Source organism: Spermophilus citellus, assembly GCF_964194105.1.
Source record: "Spermophilus citellus genome assembly, chromosome: 14".
Lineage (NCBI taxonomy): Eukaryota > Metazoa > Chordata > Mammalia > Rodentia > Sciuridae > Spermophilus > Spermophilus citellus.
The window spans coordinates 79791426-79810797 of NC_138194.1; the positions used below are offsets into that span (position 1 = coordinate 79791426).

General features: G+C 30.6%; 1 protein-coding gene across 3 annotated transcripts in view; it reads right to left on the reverse strand.

Annotated features, from left to right (window-relative positions):
- CSMD3 (CUB and Sushi multiple domains 3) overlaps positions 1-19372 on the reverse strand; it is a gene marked incomplete at both ends in the record, with an annotated part of 1157568 nt that overhangs the window by 887845 nt on the left and 250351 nt on the right. The window lies entirely within an intron of this gene.

Sequence of the window (19372 nt, forward strand, 5' to 3'; positions counted from 1 at the left end):
TCTTATTTTTTTTACCACATTATTTTATATATGCTTAAACTGCTTTTTTTAAAAAATCAATCTATTTCCCTGCTTCATAGACTTCTGTGTGTTGACTTCATTTTTCCCTGATGTGTGGGCCTGAAAATTATTCCCCCCAAGTGGCCCTCTCTAACCCTGTGGATAAGTTATGTGCCTCACAGAATCTTGTCCTATCTCACACTTCATATGATTAAAGTAATAGTATTTTCTGTGTAATAATTTTATTTATATATTTATATGCTTCTCCTACAGGTCAGTAAATTCTATGAGGGATTTTCAAGGAATATGTCTGTTGGATCCACAACCAACAGGTATTTCCAGTGCCTAGTATAAATAGTGTGGTAATAGTTCCTAAACCTAGAGCAGATGTTTTAATAGTTTTATTGTTATCTATTAGTTTTTAATAGTTTTATTGTTTCTAGAAAAAACATTCAATAAATCCTGGCTTAAATGAAATGAGCAATAATGAATATGAATACCATATAGCACACATCTCACACTGCCATTTCCACTTTGCCTGTTTGTTTTGACAGAAGTATGTCTCTCCACAATTTTTAAAACAAATCTAAAACAGAAATCTTGTTTGTTTCCTCATTCATGTTAAAATAATAGATTTTAACTTGTTAAAAATAATCCAATTTCTTTTTAAAGAATAATTAAAACTAAGAACACTAAGCCCTCATAAAATGTATTCATATTTAATATAATTATGGTTTTCTAAAGATTTTTGTGAGTAGAATCAGTGGAGATATATTTAAACACATATATATGCATACAGATATATTTAAAATTAGTAAGTCATATCTGGTTGTGCATGATATGACATTCTGAAAATAAGTATTTTACAGAATCAAGATCAAAATCTTCTGAGGTGCAGGTTAATATTTTAGAATTTGAGTGAATGATGAACTTATAAACAGATATGGAACTCCATAATTTTACACCTATTTTTAATACCTTGAAAAGTTCATTTTATGTGTTCATTTATATTATTCACAATAACTAGAACATGGGATATGATCACCACAATTTTGTAATCACAGACTACGCTTTACTTCTTTACTGTTGCCACAGCTAAGTCCCTAATCAAAGACGCATGGTCTTGTCTTTGCATTCTCATTTTTCATTTTCCCTTTGCTACCTATTAATATAGATGTGCTCTATAATCATTTTTTTTTCCACTTCTAAAATCACCCTGACTGTAGAAAAGTCCAAAATCACTGCTCAGGATAGTGCTAATCACATTCAAATCCTTCATTTTAAAATTCAGAGCATTGTTTTGGTCTCCTTTAAATATATGCAATTCCTCACATTTCCAAAGCTTCAAAATGCATTTTTTCAGAGCAGTGATTTAAATATTTCCCTGAGCCTGATAATTCAGTGTCAAGCAGATCCAAGTCTTGTAACTGAACCTAGCATAATACCACATTCTACTTTTAGCTAGAGAATGAAAATAGTGTGTTTCCCTAATGTTTAATTTAACCATTTATGAGGGAGGAAACTCCTTTGGAGATAACTTTAGCTTTCACATATGTTATCTCTCAAAGATAGAGTCTCCAAGGTGTAACAGCTGTGGAGCCATCTGTAAGCTGAATCAAGTTCCAATAACAAATGCATGCCTTCAATACAGAAATTAAGCCCAAAAGCTAGGATTAGGTTGGAATTCACAAAAAGAATACTGCTAAATTCATAGAAAATAAGTTGATCTTTATTAAATAGTCTGAAAATTGTTTCATGAGAATGATTTTTTTTTCCGGTACCAGGGATTGAACCCAGGGGCACTTTATCACTGACACACATCCACAGCTCTTTTAAAATTTTAATTAGAGACAGGGTCTCACTGAGTTTTGTAGGACCTCATTATATTGCTGAGGCTGGTTTTGAACTCACTATCCTTCTGCCTCAACCTCTCGAGTTGCTGGGATTACAGGTGTGCCGAGAATGCTTTTTTGAGCCACAGATATTTTATTAGGACAGTAGCAAAATTAACTAGCTATGAGAAGGTTCTTCCATTTATTCATTTATTCACTCATTCGGAAAATATGTAGTCATGCCTGGCATTGTGATGGTGCCATGACTCCAATAACAAACAATACTCAAATTGTTCCTGCTTTTTCAGAATAGGGGTGTATGTTTCCCTTTAATACCCTGTTCTTAAATATGGGAAGAGCCTATGTGTCTGAAGAGATATCACTCTTATGACCATTTTGTGTTACACAGCAAAGGGTATGGCAAATGTAATTATAGTCCCTAATCAGTTCCTTTTGAATTAATTAAAAAAAAAACTACCCTTGGTGGTCCAAGTCTAATCACATTATCTTGTATAAGGGACAAAATAAAGAGCCAATGCTCTCCTAAGGAATTTAAGGAAGCAAACCAACAAAGTGAGGAGAATGTCATGTGGCAGATAACGTCAGGTAGTTTTATGGTCTAAGAGCCTCAGTTCAAGCTATAAGCAACTGAATTTTGACAACCATCAGTAATCTTGGAAGGTACCACTGCAAACCTGGATAGCTAATTCAGCCTATTGAGACTCTGAGGAGATGATTCAGCTAATATGTGCCCAGATTCCTGACCTAGAGAAACTATGATTTTTTGTTCTGTTTTAAACTGCTAAATTTCTAGTAGTTTGTTACACAGTGAAAGAAAACTATTTTATTAAGGGAGGAGATAAGCCTTGAACTTTCTCTCCTTAATTATTAACAAATACATACTTTGTTAGTATATATTATTTATGAAGTAACATTATAAATATTAATATCAATGATTTAAATTTTGATACAGAACAGATTAGTCCATAAAAGTAAAGAAGTGTAATAATGTTTGAAAGAATTGTGATCTGACATTTCTCTTCCTCTTCCATTTGTTTATGAAAACAACCTTAACCTGTAGAATGAGCACAAACTCTGAGAAAGCACAATTTGTAGTACAATTAAAAAGAAAAAAATCCATGGAAAATATAATATTTTTTTAATAACATAATTTCAGGGTATTTAGCACCTAAAAAGTAAGACTTCTTTTGAGAGACCAAGTAATTTTCTATTCATAAATAATTAAATAATTATTTAAGATAAAAGTTTAGTACCCATAGTTAAGTAACTTGATCTTAATATTGGAAAATACATAAAAGTTGTGGGTTAAAATAATTAAAAAATTAAAAAAATCTACTGCCACATTGCTCTGTTCATCACTAACACAACATTCATTTCTCTGCTTTGGGCAATACATTCTAATGTTTCACATCTTTATTTGAAATATCTTTATCTTTTTCTAATCTTTTTATTTCTAGTGTTTTAATGTTTACTTTTACATGTCTTTACCCATTTTATTTTTCTGAATTTTAAGATTGTGAACAAGTCCCTTTGGGAAGTCAGTGAAAACTCTTTGGGTCAATCATAATACATAATAAAACAATGATAATGACATAATATAAATTAGCAAGAAATGCAGATTTGAAGAGAAAACAAATTTGTTTAATTTTAAATTATAATTTAATAGAAGTTCTCATCAGTTCAGAGTAGTTTAATTTTATAATTGATATTATATTTTGGCAAAAGATTAACAATAGAATCACAGTTATGATCTTTTATAGATACTTTGATAAGGTGAGATGATCAATAGTTCAGGTCAAAAGTTTTTAAACTTGAATTATATTTCTGCCATTATTTTACTCTATGATCTTGAGAAAGTGCACTTGAGTTCTCTAGAAAATATCATAATTTCTGGTCTGGGGTTTTGGCTCAGTGGTAGAGTTCTATCCTCAGTACCACATAAAAATAAATAAATAAAATAAAGATTGTATCCAACTACTTCTAAAAAATAAATATTACAAAAAGAAAATATTAGAATTTCTGATTATGTCAAATTTTGGAAAAATATAACAGTAATTTCGATGTACTATTGGTCAGAACACAATCATGTATATACTCATGTATACTCAAAACAGCTTAGAAATAATTAATAAAATAAAGAATGCATTTGTGTTTTTATACACACAAACACACTCGTATTCACACATAAATAACTGCATACCTACAACAAAAGGATCCTTTATTCTTGCAAATAATTCTGATGACACTGCTCTAAGACTAAGAACCATTATTAACTCAATCTTCTATACCTATGCTATAAGTATTTAATAGTAGCAAAATAAAATTAGTAGATGGGGTTATATTTTTAAATCTCTATGAGTTTTTTTTTCTAGATAATATTTATTTTTCAAATTTAAAATTAAAATTTACATGTTCTTAAGTCTATAAAATTCAAAATTGGCCATAAAACATTAATTTATTGGTTCTTTTTAGTTTTACATGACAGTAGAATCCATTTTGACATAATTATATAAGCATGGAATATATCTTGTTCTAATTCAGACCCCAGTATCTCTTCTTTTCCTTTTTTTCTCTCCCCCCCCCCTGCAAATTAAAACTAAACTGAGATTTCATCTCACTCTAATCAGAATGGAAATTATCAAGAATACAAGTAACAATAAATGTTGGCAAGGATTTTGGGAAAACAGTATACTCATATGTTGTTTGTGGGACTACAAACTGGTGCAACCACTTTGGAAAGCAGTATGGAGATTCCTCAAACAACTAGAAATTAAGCCACCATTTGACCCAATTATCTTATTCCTAGGAATATATACAAAGGGTTTAAAAACCAGCATACTATAGTGATGCAGCCACACCAATGTTTAGGGCACAATTCACAATAGCTAAGCTTTGGAGCCAATCTAGGTGCCATTCAACAGATGAATAAATGAAGAAAATGTGGTATATATACACAATAGAATATAACTCGGCCATAAAGAAGAATGACTTTCTGATATTTGCTGGTAAATCTAGAGACTATCATGCTAAATGAAATAAGCCAATCTCAAAAAAACAAAAAACAAAGGTCAAATGTTTTCTCTGATATGTGGAAGTTAACCCACAATAAGGGGAGGGGAGCAGAAGTTCAATGGAGTAGACACAGGAGAATGAAGGGAAGGGTGGAGGGTAGGAAACTGAAAGTGGAATGAATCTAACATAACTTTCCTATGTCCATAAATGAATATACCACAGTGAATGTTACCATCATGTACATCCACAAGAAATTAAGTTAAAATAACTATAGATAATATTTCTTAATCTATATTTTCATCTGATTAGAAAACTTGTCTTTATTAATTCCCTTTTTAGTTTGAGACATTTCCTTTTTGTTGAATCTCACCTATTAAGTGAAAATTCAACAGACACAATAATGTACCAAGATTCACAATAATGATGGTAATAATTAAAGATACACAATTGTTCTGGAGGAGGAAACACTGCTAAGGAACAGTGGCAACCATGATAAATGTTTTCTAATATTTGAAGGTCCTTCATTTGCCACATAAATTAAAAAAAACATATTTTGTCTTGGCAACAAATGGCACAATATGAATCACTAGATGAAATTTGTAAGAATTTCATACTAACATAATACTGTTGTCTATTTAGAGTTGTCCAAACAGTGAAAGACCTGCCATTGAAGATAGTGAGTTCATAGTTATTACATTGTTCACAAGTACCAAGAACGCAATAGAGGTTAATCATATTTCAGTATAAATCATATTTCAGTATTGCTGAAACAGGTTTTTCACTAAGTGTGTTCTTTTGACCTCTACCTTCTTATTTGGAATCTCTAATAACAAATGTCTCTCATGCTTTTCTTCAAGATAGTTAATGTCCATAAATACTGGATTAGATGGTTTCCAAGGTTTCTATTAAGCCTATGATGCTATCAGAAGTAAGAAAATAATGTATCCATTGCATGACTCAGTTCATTGTGATCATATTCTAAAATAGATATCAGTTTCAATATAAGAAAATCTTTATTCCAAATAAAGATAAGTTTGGCACACAAATGTAAATTAGACACATTTCTTCCAGTTTTTCTGGTTTATTCTTTTTCATTTTTATCTGTATTTTCATTTTTTAAAATTTTGATCCTTTTTTTCATTTAAAAAGTGTAGAACAAATTTTATATACATAGGTGAATAGTTATTTAATTTTTTAAAAGGAAAATTGCCTTCAGAACTGAATAATTATAAACATAGCAGTTTGACACTAATGATTCTGAATAGCGTATCTGTGTATAACTAATATAAAACCTGTCTTGAGAATATCATAAAAGTTTTGGTGACTGAAATTTATGAAAGCAAAGCAGAGACCATCAAAATTGCAATTAGAAGTCTGATATTTATAGTCAGAATACCTGACTTTACATTGTAACATTGTCACCTAATAACTGTGTCCTTTGAAAATAATTTTTATAAATCTTTGCAATTCACTTAAATTCAATAAATATTTATTGAACTACTATGAGATAAGTCTTAAGCCCACAGAACATATTTCAGGGAGCTCACAATCTTTCAGTCCTCAGTCTATGTAAATAAATATTTGTATTCAGAGAAATAGAAAAATGAATACAATGAATGACAGAAGTAGACATTGTGCAGTTTTTGAAGAATGCAGAGATTAATGGTACAGGAAGGATATAGACAAATACATGCTGAATACAACAGTAGCTGCTCAGAGTTTTTATTTAAGGATAAAGAGTTGTAAGATATGTTGAAATATTTTGTATGCTCTATGCTTTTCTCAGTTGATGGAGGAATTTTTGAATGTGCAATACTTGTCATGCCCTTATTTTCTATTCCATTTCTGCAATACCGGTTAAACTCTAACCACTTCACATGTGAATGGAGGAAATAATAATTTATCTATCTTGTGCTCTAGTGATTGGGGCATTTTCCTCAGAAAGCTAAAGTTAAGGTAAATATGTATTTCCTTACCTTTGAGCAAATAAATTAGTTTGGGGACTAGCTCTGAAAAGAAGAATGGGGAAAAATATGATAAATCATCTCTAAAATTTTGCTTAAGACTAAGCAAGATGGAAATCAAAGAAAGAAAATAATTCTAACAATTACTGGTAAAGTAACAAATAAGGAATGAAAGTTATTACTGATGTGGGGAAGAGACACTCTTCAAGGGGTAAGATAGCAGAAAATATTAGAATTTAGATATAATGTAAAAATTGCCCAAGTCACCAACTCTGTTAGGATTTTGTAATTCAGGAACCATTTCACAGTTTCTCCATTGTAAATAAGGAAGACAATGCCTACCTTATAGTGCAACAGCAACAATAGTTTATTGAACTAATTTCATTAAACACTGTGCCTAATATATAAGTAGAAACTTACTAAAAACAGTTCTTCTTGATCTTTCTTTTTGTTATTGTTAACTAAATTATTGTATAACACAAACATAGCATTTTTAATCTATGAAGCAAACAAGGAATGACAAATTCAAGTAGTTAAACTATCATCTTAGTGTAGAAAATATAAGAATACATGAAGACCTTAACATACCATCCCCTGGCAAGCTCGGGAGGTTGAGTATTCAAGGAAAAGATTGTAGGGGAAAAGGGAATTGAGGTAGAAGTACAAGTGAACAAGAAAATTCTATATATTATATAAATTTTTTTGAAATCTATTCCAAATGAACAATTTGGTATTATAAACTTACAAATAAATAGCTTATTTTAGAAAATGTTTAATTGTGATCATGTGGGTTCTGACAATAAGTTGGGTCCTATGAGCTTTGTTTGGAAGTCCTTTATAGATGTATTCAGTAGATAACTACATACTGGGTGATTAATGACAAGGTTTAGGCTTCTTGGTTCTCTGACTGAATACAGGTAGGCAATGTAAAGACTGTTGGAAGGTGGGTTTATGAAGTCTCCCAGCTGCTTTGCTTTTTTATAATGAGTTTTAAAAGACCCTTTTCTTCCCTGGAATCAAGGGTTGGAGAATCAGGGTTATAGGTGATCACTCATTTCATTTTCTTGATTTTTTTTCTCCATCATTAAGTATTTTACAATGGGCAGCAAGCCAACAGTAAGCATCTTGAGCTTGGCAGTCGAAATAGACTGTAGATTAGAAACAAAAAGCAAAAATTGCTGGCACAGAAAAATTACTTTATTAGGCATATAAAATTAAAAATTTTAATTATCATATAAAAGTAATTTTTCTATCCTAGCAATTTTTGCTTTCAATAATATAATAAAATTCAAAGTGTATACTGATTATCTATACATTTAGTTTCCTAGTGTTCCAAATAGAAATATGTTGTTTAGTAAAATTAAACACAATTGCAGTATTGCTTTATGACCTATTATCATATGGGATCAACTTAATATTTCCCTGACCAACAATAGATATCCTGTATTGGTAACTTATCTTTTTACAGAATTTTTCCTCTGTACTACCAATCACAACTTGTAATTATGCTTTATTATGTATAAGTGTCTTTCTTTTTGACTTTTGTCTTCATAATAGTGGGATTTTTGTCTGTTGTTGTTTGCTTTATTGCTGTATCCCAGTGTCTAGCATCCTAAAACAATGGATAAATTTTCAGAACCTGTCTAGTTTTTCTCTTTACTACTGTACATTCACAATATCTGACTCTAAAAGAGGATGCCGTTTTCTGTAGGATGTTAGAGAATCAAGGTATGTTTGTATTACACTAAGTTGGCACTAACAGATCAACTCACACCCCTTATGTTACTCTTAAAAAGTGTTGCTGAAGAGTTGGAGACATTGAATATCTGTGCAGTGCTGGGAGAAATGTGCAGATGCTATGAAAAGAGTATGGAAGTTCGTCAAAAAATTAAACATAATAATATTTGGGTTTGCTAAACTCAGGATTCCTCAGCTATGAAACAAGCTCCGTGGATAACAGAATTCATCAGAGATATGTCATATTGCCTTTAATTTTTGCTAAAAGACTTGATTTGTCTATGCAGTTTAGAGTGGTTTGTTTGTGCTTAGATTAATAATGCCCTTTGTCATTGACCCAGGAGTCTCATGTTGTGGCAAAGTAGGGCAAAATCTCAAAATCTTATCATTTTGGATCATGTCCTATTTTTTTTTTCTTTTTGATTTTTTCAAAATTGTATGAAAATCTGGGAAATTCCTATATGGTACAGTTTCTTATCTGATAATATTTATTCCAAAAATTAACTTTTTAAATAGCATTATTTATTGCTAACCCTTAAATGCACTTCATCGTCTGTCTTAAAAAATTTACACCAACAATCTTGGGTTTGAAGAAAACAATGGTGCATTTCATATGCTTTGTTAACATTCAGCATTTCAGAAATAGATACTCGACATGAGGAAGTAGTTAAATTTTCAGAAGTTATGTATTAATCCTTGGTCTCTAAACACATAACTTCCTATGCTGAATTTAAATCTAATTTGGTGACAGCTGTAAAAATGGCTACATTGTAGAGAAAGGCAAAGAAATCAAATTTATGCTATTCTCTGAAAAGTTACAATGCTAAAGAAAGCATTGTTCTGAATTTTTAACCATAATATTTCCAACTCTAGTGAGGTTCCTGGGGAAATGCAATTCTTGGAATACATTTATAAATCACCCATCATCAATAAAGCTTTTAAAATCATTCCCAAACACAAGTAGAAAAGAAAATAATTTAACATGAGAGTATTTGTCCACCAACATCTAGGGCAGACAAGGTATATTGCTCTCACCACTGTGTGTACAGAAAATTGTGATTGAATAAGTCAGATTTTCATTAAGCCTATGTGGTGTCAATACTTCCAGGCCAAAAGAAAGAAAAAAAAATCAAATCAGTCAGCAGATGTTAACAGAAAGAAGGCTTACATTGCTGACTCTACAATAAGCATAGGAGCAGGAACAAGAGACAAACATTTGTACCATGGTAGAGTATACATACAAAAGGGAAGATGCCCATAGATTATTTCTGCCTTTTCAATTTTACTTTTATCAAGAGATAGAAGAGAACAAAATACAATAAAGGTGAGATAATTATTTGAATTGACTGTCAAAAAACAGTTTTAAAATGCAAGTTACCCATTTTTATTCTTGGAACAAACACAAACAATTAGGGTTGTATTTTCTTTCATTCTTTCTGAAGACACAGAAATCCTTCATGAGTATAAGGGCCAAAGCTTCAAGGTCTTTATAACCATTCACTTTGGAAACACCATATAAAACAATATACTATGAAAAGATATATGGTCAGAATACCAGCGCGCGCAGATACATAACATTTTAAGTGAGTACATGATAATAACCAATAACACTGAAATATTTCTGATAAAGGGAGTAATATTTTTGTACAACATTTAGAAGGAAAAATGTTGGACAAGAATGAAGAAGATTGTATGACATGACCTTTCAAAAGTAGTAAGATTTTCTAAAGAAATTTACCCATATTATTCAAACATCTGAGATCCCTTTGTCTGTTTAGGGAGTACTGAAGGTTCTTTTCAATTGAGAAAAGGGACATTAGGAACTCCAAGTATAATGTCTATTCTTTGAAGCCACATGGAAGTGTTCTGAATGTTCCCAAATATTCTGACTCTTCTGTATGTGGACTAGGCTTGTATTTCTCTGTTTTGAAGTAAAAACAGTGATGTCACTTGTTTGGGCCAATGAAATATAAAAGGAACTTTCCTTGTTTCATCTCATAACCAAAAGTTTTAAAACAAGTGTGTGATTACCATGTGTTTCTTTTGTTGTTGTTTATTCTTTCCTTTGCCCTAGCAGTTATAGGAGCATGTTCTGAGACGGGGTCTCTATGACCTTGAGTTCCTCAAGTGACTGCAGCAAGTGAAGTCCATGTGTCTGACAGTATTGGTTAGCAAAGAAACGTACCTTCATTTTATGAAGTTACTGAGATTGTAGTTATTTGTTATTTCCATGTGAATTTACCCATTCTAGCCAAGTCATAATTAATCAACTTTTATGTATTAAAAATAAAAGGTTCTTAAAATTGCTTAACATTTCTCAAGCCTTTACATTTTTTTTTACCTAAACCAAAGTCACTTCATCTCAAACATCTCCTTAGAAACCCGTTGTAATATCTCTCTTGAGCTAACTTATTCATGAGGATAGAAGGAGTTAATTTAAGTTTAATTTTTAATAGTCAGTGTAACAAACTGAAGTTTTCATTAAATGATTAAAGTACTCCTCAATAATAATTGGTTCTAAAGAAATAATAGAAAATCTACTAGAGATCCCTGGATATAAATTGATTGCATTATTGTTCAAATGACCAAAACAAAACAAAGGAACAAAAACAATGGAAGTAACCACTGGTAACTATCCCTGCTGGCAGCTCAGTCAAAAATGTATGGAAGGAATAATTTCACCACTCATAAGCTCATCAAAATGGTAGTACTCAAGAAAAACAACTCTATAAATCCTGTATGTGAGAGAATGAATAAATGAAGATAACTGACAGTTTTGTAAATGACAGCAGTGAGAATCACTCTTTATGTGAAAACACAAATTAATAGAAATGAGTTCAGTAAGCACAATTTAAAGCTATGAAGTTAAACACTTCCAATTGTGTCTCTCTATAAAATTTGGCAACAAATTTAAAGGTGAAAAATTGAGAAGCCATACATTGAATTACAATAACATGAGAAATAACCTTACTAAATTTTTCTTTCATAATCATACAGAGAAAAATTCAGCAGTGTTATTTAATGTTATCATCAATAATAAGTTTCTTAAAAAGAAAGATTTATTAATGCACATTAGATGGTTACCATCAATTCAGCTAGAAGAATGGGAATGATAGTAATTGAGAGTACTGTGCATTAGAAAAATCACCATCATTGGAAATTTATACAGGTTCTAGAATCTTACAAAGATGTTACTGAAATAGTTTTATTAGGTTTTAATCCCTAACCTAATGTAAACATTGGCAGAATTTCTAATTTCCTCCAGCTTGTTTTATTCCCTGTGAAGAAGAAAAGCATAATAATTAATGTTTTTGTAAGGATAAAATGAAGTAATTTTATATAATGTTTAGGACTATGCTAGGACATGCAATAAATAAATACTAGCTGTGTTATTTCTTTTGAAATGGCAAATAGAAAATTCTCTCAACTGTTCTCAACTTCTCTCCACATTTATGTGTGTATATGCACACATACTCATGCAAAAATGGAGGACACAAACCACCCATCTATTGCTGATGATTTCTTCTTTTTGATGTATACTTTCCCATGAACAGCAATTGCAATACCATCTGAATAGCTTACCATCTCAAAAAAATTCAAATATACTTAATGTCTTACTCAGGCCTAGAGGACAAGTTTCAAATTCTTAAGCCCAGGCTCCAAACTTGTCTAAAAAATGATGAAACTAATCTTCATATTGAATCTTCTTATTCACCTGCCCTCCCCTCACTTATCTCAATCAGCAAAAGTCAATTCACTTTCAGTACCTCATGTGAGAGTTCTTTTACAAAAGCTATAATCACTTACATGAATACTATATAAGATTAAATTCTTCCCTAACTTAAAGTTTCTTTCTATTTTTACCCATGGAAACACCTTGAATGGTTGATAAAGTGATTGGTACAAAGAGAAAAATCAAAAACTATTATTGACAAATGCTTAATTTAAATAAAGTGGAAGAAAAGGACAATGACTTAAGAGGAAAGTGTGTCATTAAATTAAAAATGATTACATGGTTGATTTGATTTTATTTAAAGAAAATTTTATATAGGCTTTAGATTAATGAAAAAGCAAAAATAGAAAATTTTATAATCAAAACAGCTAGAAAAGGAGATTAATACAATGGTTGAGAACATGAAGCTGAAGCCAAAGTGCTTGAATTAAAATCTTAGTTCTGCCTTTTAACGGCTGTGCCACCTTGTAAATTTTTCTTAAGCTCACTGTGCCTTTGTTTCATCAATAAAACATGAATCCTGATAATTTCCACTGTAGAGCATATGACAATTAAAAGGGTTATTACATGTAGAGGGTTTCAAAATATAAGGCATGAAAAGGAGGGAGGCAATAAAATGTATTTTTTAAGTTTCCATCAATATTAATCTTCCTATAAGACACACCTTGAAGCTGATTATGATATTCCATAATATATTCTCTGTACCTTTTCTTGGGATGGAGTTTTATATTTTACTGCTATGAATATTTATGTACATCTCTCTTAAGTCAAATGGTCTTTAAAATCAATAATTGCAATGTACCTCTTCCTTTTCATTTTGAATAACAAATATTTGTTATGAGTATAAACATAAATACTTATCCTTTAATATTTAAATATGTTGTTATAATATTTACATTTTTATTATTAACCTTTTAGTCATCATCTGTGTTTTGAAAAAATACACAATGCCCAATACTACTATAGATGTATAATACTTTGTAATGTGATTATAAACAAATAACTCTATTGACAATGACTTCATCTCCTTTGTTTTTTTTTTGTGGTAGATACTAATATTTAGCAGCAATAATCATTTTTAAAAGAATATCGAGAAATGCAACATATAACAATCTCAGAAATGCTGAATATTAATATAAAAATGATATTGTATTATAAAAAGGAGTTAAAAATTAGTGCTAAGCATAACATCTTTGCCAACTATAATCATATTGAATTTTCTATTTGAAATCTGAAAACATAAAATACTTAGTTTTAAAATTAAACATCCTTTGAATGATTAAAAAGGAAAGAAAATTAAGAACATATTAATGCAGAAACATTATTCTTCTGGTTCTGTTTTTAGATGAATAATTTGTAGGTCAAATTACAAATTTACTAAAAACAGTTTCAACTTTGTAAATATGCAAAAATTGGATCATAACTAAATTTAGACTATTGGTTGTACATTGCCAGTGACATTAGGCATGGCCTCGTGTCTTTTGATTATACTTATTCTATGAATATAATCCTCAATCATTTTTTAATATCAAGACCCCATTTTTTTTTCAAAATTTGTTTATTGATTCTAATTTCTTATACATGACAGCAGAATGAATTTCAATTCATAGTACGCTTATAGAATACAATTTTTCATGTTTCTGGTTGTACACAAAGTTGAATCACAGGATTCATGTCTTCATACATGTACTTAAGACCCCATTTTCTATATCATTAAAAATATATGCTACAATTCAGCCATCAAAAATGAAATTATGGCATTTGCAGGAAAACGGATGCAAGTAGAGACCATCATGTTAAATCAAAATCAAACTCAGAAGGTTAAGGGTCATATGTTTTCTTACATATGCAGTAGCTGGAGAGGAAAAAGGAAAAGAAAGGTGAGGATAGATCTTCTAAAAATCAAAGGGAGATCAGTAGAGGACAGGGACAAAGGAGGGGAAGCAGGAAGGAAAGTGGGAGGTGCTGGGGGGTGATATTGGCCAAATTATATTGTTATATTGTGTCCATGTACAAATATATAAAAACAAATTCTATCAATATGTATAATTATATTGTACCAATTAAAAATGTGAGTTAAAAAATGTGCTGCAGACTTGGGAATGTCATTCCAAAAGTTTATAGTACTGAATTATAGAGAATGCAGATCATTAAATTACATTACATGATGTATTTACAATAGATAATGCTTAAATTGTTTACTTTTACTTTCTGAGACTGACTAATCATGTTTTCCAGGTTTGTTTAGATTGTCAGCAATCTAATTGTCCCAACAAGCATGTAAGGGATCATAACTTGAATTTTTTGTATTAATCTTGCTCTTGGCTTCATATTACTTTCCTATTATTTTTTAAATTTGCACTTAATTTATCTTCTTTGCTATATGTATCATATTTCAGGCTGCAAATACTGCTTTTTAAAGTTATCTATAAATTCAATATAAGTATGCAATGAGTGGCCTTAATATTTTATATAAATATAAGGATTAGTAAATGAAGAGAATATTACCTTGGTAAAAAAAAAACACAAGGAATTGGTTCATATAAAAAAATAGAAAATATTAATTATTTTTCCAAGCTCCTTTCAAGATTTCAAGTATTTAGAGTCGGTTTTATGTCTATAATACATATATAATAAAAAGAAAAAAAATGTGTGTCAGAATTTAAATTGGAAAAAGCATAAGGGAAGTGAATATAGAAAGGTTTTAGACTTTAAGCATATTAATCAATAGACTAAAAGTTAAGTTTTGTAATGACCTAGTTTCGGTATTCAGATTTTGGTCTCTATTATTAACTCTGGAAGTACTTTTATCACCAAATGCCTCAAAATAGTATATTCCTTAAGTAACTTCCAAAATTAGTAGGCAACCTGCAAAACTGCATAGGGGAGAAGGAGTCCAAGGTTAAAAATGTATAGTGTTTTTCTGAAATTACTCATATAAAATTCTTATCATGCTCTCTTAATGAAAAAAACATGAAATTTTTCATGGGGATGTACTCTACTAAAATATATGTAGCATAGCATTACTCAATTTTTTTTGGTGGCTATCATTGTCCTTCTTCCATTCATTCATCCTAAATTATTTTACCTCATATTTAGTAAGGTGGCTTTCCAAATAGCAACAGAATACCAGATGGTCATTGCTGTGGTTCACTGAGTTCATATCCTAGCAGGAAGTTAGATGATTGCTTTTCAGGGTTTTTATCATGCATTGAACAGTCTATTTTTATAATGGGGGATTCTGAAGATGTCAATACATTTATGGCTTAGTGCACTCCATCATTTGAAGTTAAGAACCTATGTCATAATATGAGTGCTTTTTTGAACAACACAAGCATACATATTTTTTTTATTTCTACATGATGTAAAATGTAGATTTATGTTAGAAAAAGTACTTAATGTTTATAAAATTTTATTTATTTGGAGAACATTATTAAATGAGATATGTATACATTAAATGAAAATATATTTTTATATTTTCTTCAAACATATAAATTTCTCTAAATAGTTGGATATGGTATTTATAAAATTTGCTTTTTAAATTCTTACTTGTCAAAACAAAATAAGACTTCCAAAAGTACAAAAGCCTCCAAAGAAGCATATGGCTCCCAGTTATACAGAATTGGCATAAGATAAAGTTGCCTCAGAAAGAATCTGACTCTTGTCTTTGATTTTGAAAATATATATTGTCAGCATTTTTGTAGTAACTGCATGGAAAAAGAAAGTGAAACTTTCTCCTGTTAACAACAAATGTCTAAATCAATAATATATTATAATAGCATAATACTAAAATTACAGATCTAATTATATCTTCATTGTCAAAACAAGTGGATGAACTTAAAATAAAAGTGATACATGAAGAAACAGAAAACTTAGAACAATAAAGTAAACAAAAATATTTGAGTTGTTATATATGCATGGTCAAAAAAAAGTAAATGACTTTCTGAATAGAGGAAGACACAACTCACAAATATAAACTGGAGAAAATAATGTATGAGTGGAATGTTAAAGCTATGGCTGATCATTGCAGCAGCAGAGCACAGAATAATTATATGGTAAAATTAGGAAGTCAAGTTTTCTCCTCTCAACAGAGAAAACCTGTGAAAGGGTAGCACACATTGCTTATAAAAGTGTACCGCTCTATTTTTTACACACACTTGGGCAATAGCAAGAAATGAATCATTTAGATTGTTTTTCAAAATACGAGGCTCCATACTCAATGCACTGTATCATGAAGCCTAGAGCTGTTTCATTCTTACTTAGTAGTGTAGCTTGTGCATAGTTCTTAATATATTTTTAATTATTCAATATACTTCAAATTAGGGAACTTCAATAAAAGTAACTCAGAATTGCTCACATTTCTAAAGCATATTGGAAAACATATTTTCACAAATATGCATATTACTTTCTGATCCCAATCTAATTTAATAGGCTAATGTGGGACTTAAAATTTCCCTTAATCACTGCAGTTCTGAGAAAAATTGATTCTACTGTGTGTGAAGTCTTGGAAACTAAATATATCATTCTCGGGTGCTATCAGTTTTCCTATAACCCATGTCTCCATATGATTTTCATAGTCAAAAATACATCTTTACAAGGCCTGGTTGTGGGTCAGTACAAATAAATAAAAGTTATAAAAATACATCTTTACATATAAATCAGCATATTTGTCCCATTTTAGTCATAACAAAAATAGAAATAGGTAATAGTCTGTATTTTCCAGCAAGTGAAGAAGACATAGAAAATGACTTGTGACACAAGTAAAGTTTTCCTTATGGCCTAATATCACTGGGATTTTGCTGGCAGGGTTTGAGGTAATAATATACTCCTTTTACTAAGTGATGCAGACCTAACTTGCTGGCTCATTAAAAGGTGTGCACAAAATGATTTCTTTGTTAACATCAAGTATTACTATTCACCTTAAAAGACTAGATCTTTTTCTAGAAAGTGATTGGGATTAATGAAAGCAAAATATAGCCAGATTATATTCTCAGATTAAAATGGCAAGTATGGTGGCAAAATTCAAAAGTCTGTGCTGAAATATTTTGAGATAATATTTAAAATAACATGTTGAAAATTAACTTAATTAAACCATCAATGCCCTGATCCTCAAAATGAATTCTTAATGTGTGACTCATGACATTTTGATATTCAACAGTGTATTTGAGCTCTTTTCTTTTTACATAATAAAACAATTTACCACTAATGTTACTCTATGATTCAGGGAATTACAATAACATATTATCTTTTTTGGAAGTAGATTTAAGGAAAAAGAGTAGTTTGCAAGGTTTTTTAATCAAATGCTTTTCTTTTTAAAGACCTGTAGATTTTAGTTACCAAATAAACAAAACTGAATTATTTTGATCTAGTACTTAAAAATATCACAATACAATATATTTATATTTTAAATTTGTAATAAATTTTAATTTTTAAGCACTATGAAGTATGAAATGTTTTAACTCAATAAAGTATTTTTCAGTTTTGTATTTTTAAATTATTTTTCCTTGAGATTTAGCAATGATTGAAGGTAGTATCATATTTCTGAATGAATGTTGCATTTATGCATGTGTAATCAAGATACAGAATAAATGGTGCTTTTTATTAAATGCCTTTTAAAAATGGTTTTCAGATACTGGATATAGCACAATGACAGAACATAGAAACACAATAAACATCCTTACATTAGTTAACTCACTACTTCTTTTGGAGGTTTTTGTTATAATTTGCATACAGAAATTATCTGGCTAGCCAGGTGATGTGGTGCATGCCTGTAATCCCAGTAGCTCAGCAGGCTGAGGCAGGGGGATGGCAAATTCAAAGCCAGGGTTAGCAACTTGGTGAGGCCCTAGTTGCAACTCAGTGAGGCCCTGTCACAAAATAAAAAAGAAAAACGAGTGGGGATATGGCTCAGTGGTTAAGCGCCTCTGGGTTCAATTACTAATATCAAAAGAAAAAAGAAAGAAAGTATCTGGCTGAAGCTTTCCTCCCTCTTCTTTCCATTTCTCGAACTGTTGTCTTTTTTCACCCTGTCCAGTTCTATGTTTTGGTATTACACATTGATCCAAAATTGTTGATCAAGTTTTCCAGCAGGAAAACAATAGTATCTTGTGACAGAGAAATACTGTTCTATTTTTAGAAGTCATTTTATGCACCATGGTGTAGTGGAATCTAATCTTACTTCCAAAAAAAAAAAGCTTAGAAGGCCCTTTTTACTCTTCACTGCTAATTGAAATTCATGTTGCTTTGTTGGAGGCAATAGTTCCCTTGTTAGCCCTTTTGCTTATCTCTACTGTCAAATACTTGGTTTAGGTCACAGAGAACCAAATGACCACATGACATGTACACATCACTAACATCCAAAACTTCTCCTAAAAGGATATTGTCTATAAGATCAAAATAAGCTTCATGGACATTTCATAGCATCATAGTCTTTCATTGAGCAATGTTATCCCCAAACCCTCATATGAATTCCTAGATGTTCATTTTTGGTTAAAAAATAAACTCAAATCTTCAGACAATATAATATCCTTCTAAAAACTTCTTTGGTTAACCCAAAATTTATAAGTTCCTAAAACTACCTTAAATTTTCTGACTGAGTCCATAAATCTTAATACATTCATTCTTTCATTAAATTGTTAAAAAATTTTGTGAACTCAAGTTCAGGTTTACATAGAACACTATAATTTAGGTGTGTCTTTTGCATATGATTTCATTAGTTTTCCCTGGAAAATGTTTATAAAAATTCTATTCTGAATACAGACTATCATTATGAATTTTAGAAGTTTTAATCTAGGAAGAGCATATCCATTTTACTTTTTCAACTGTCTTAATTAGTAAGCAGTGTTGGTAGCATTGTGTTGAGAAGGACTCTGAGGACACATCAAAGCTCAGTGGGAATAAATGTGATGGAAGTGTCTGAATGAAGAGGGTGCTCTAGGTATTTTCATTCCAGATTTACAGCATAGGCATTAGGCTTCACTTTTTACAGAATATTGCTTAGCTCAGTAGCAGGCAGTTAGTTGCCTTTTACAAATACTAGCAGATGGTGTTGATAAAATTACTCCTGCCTGTGA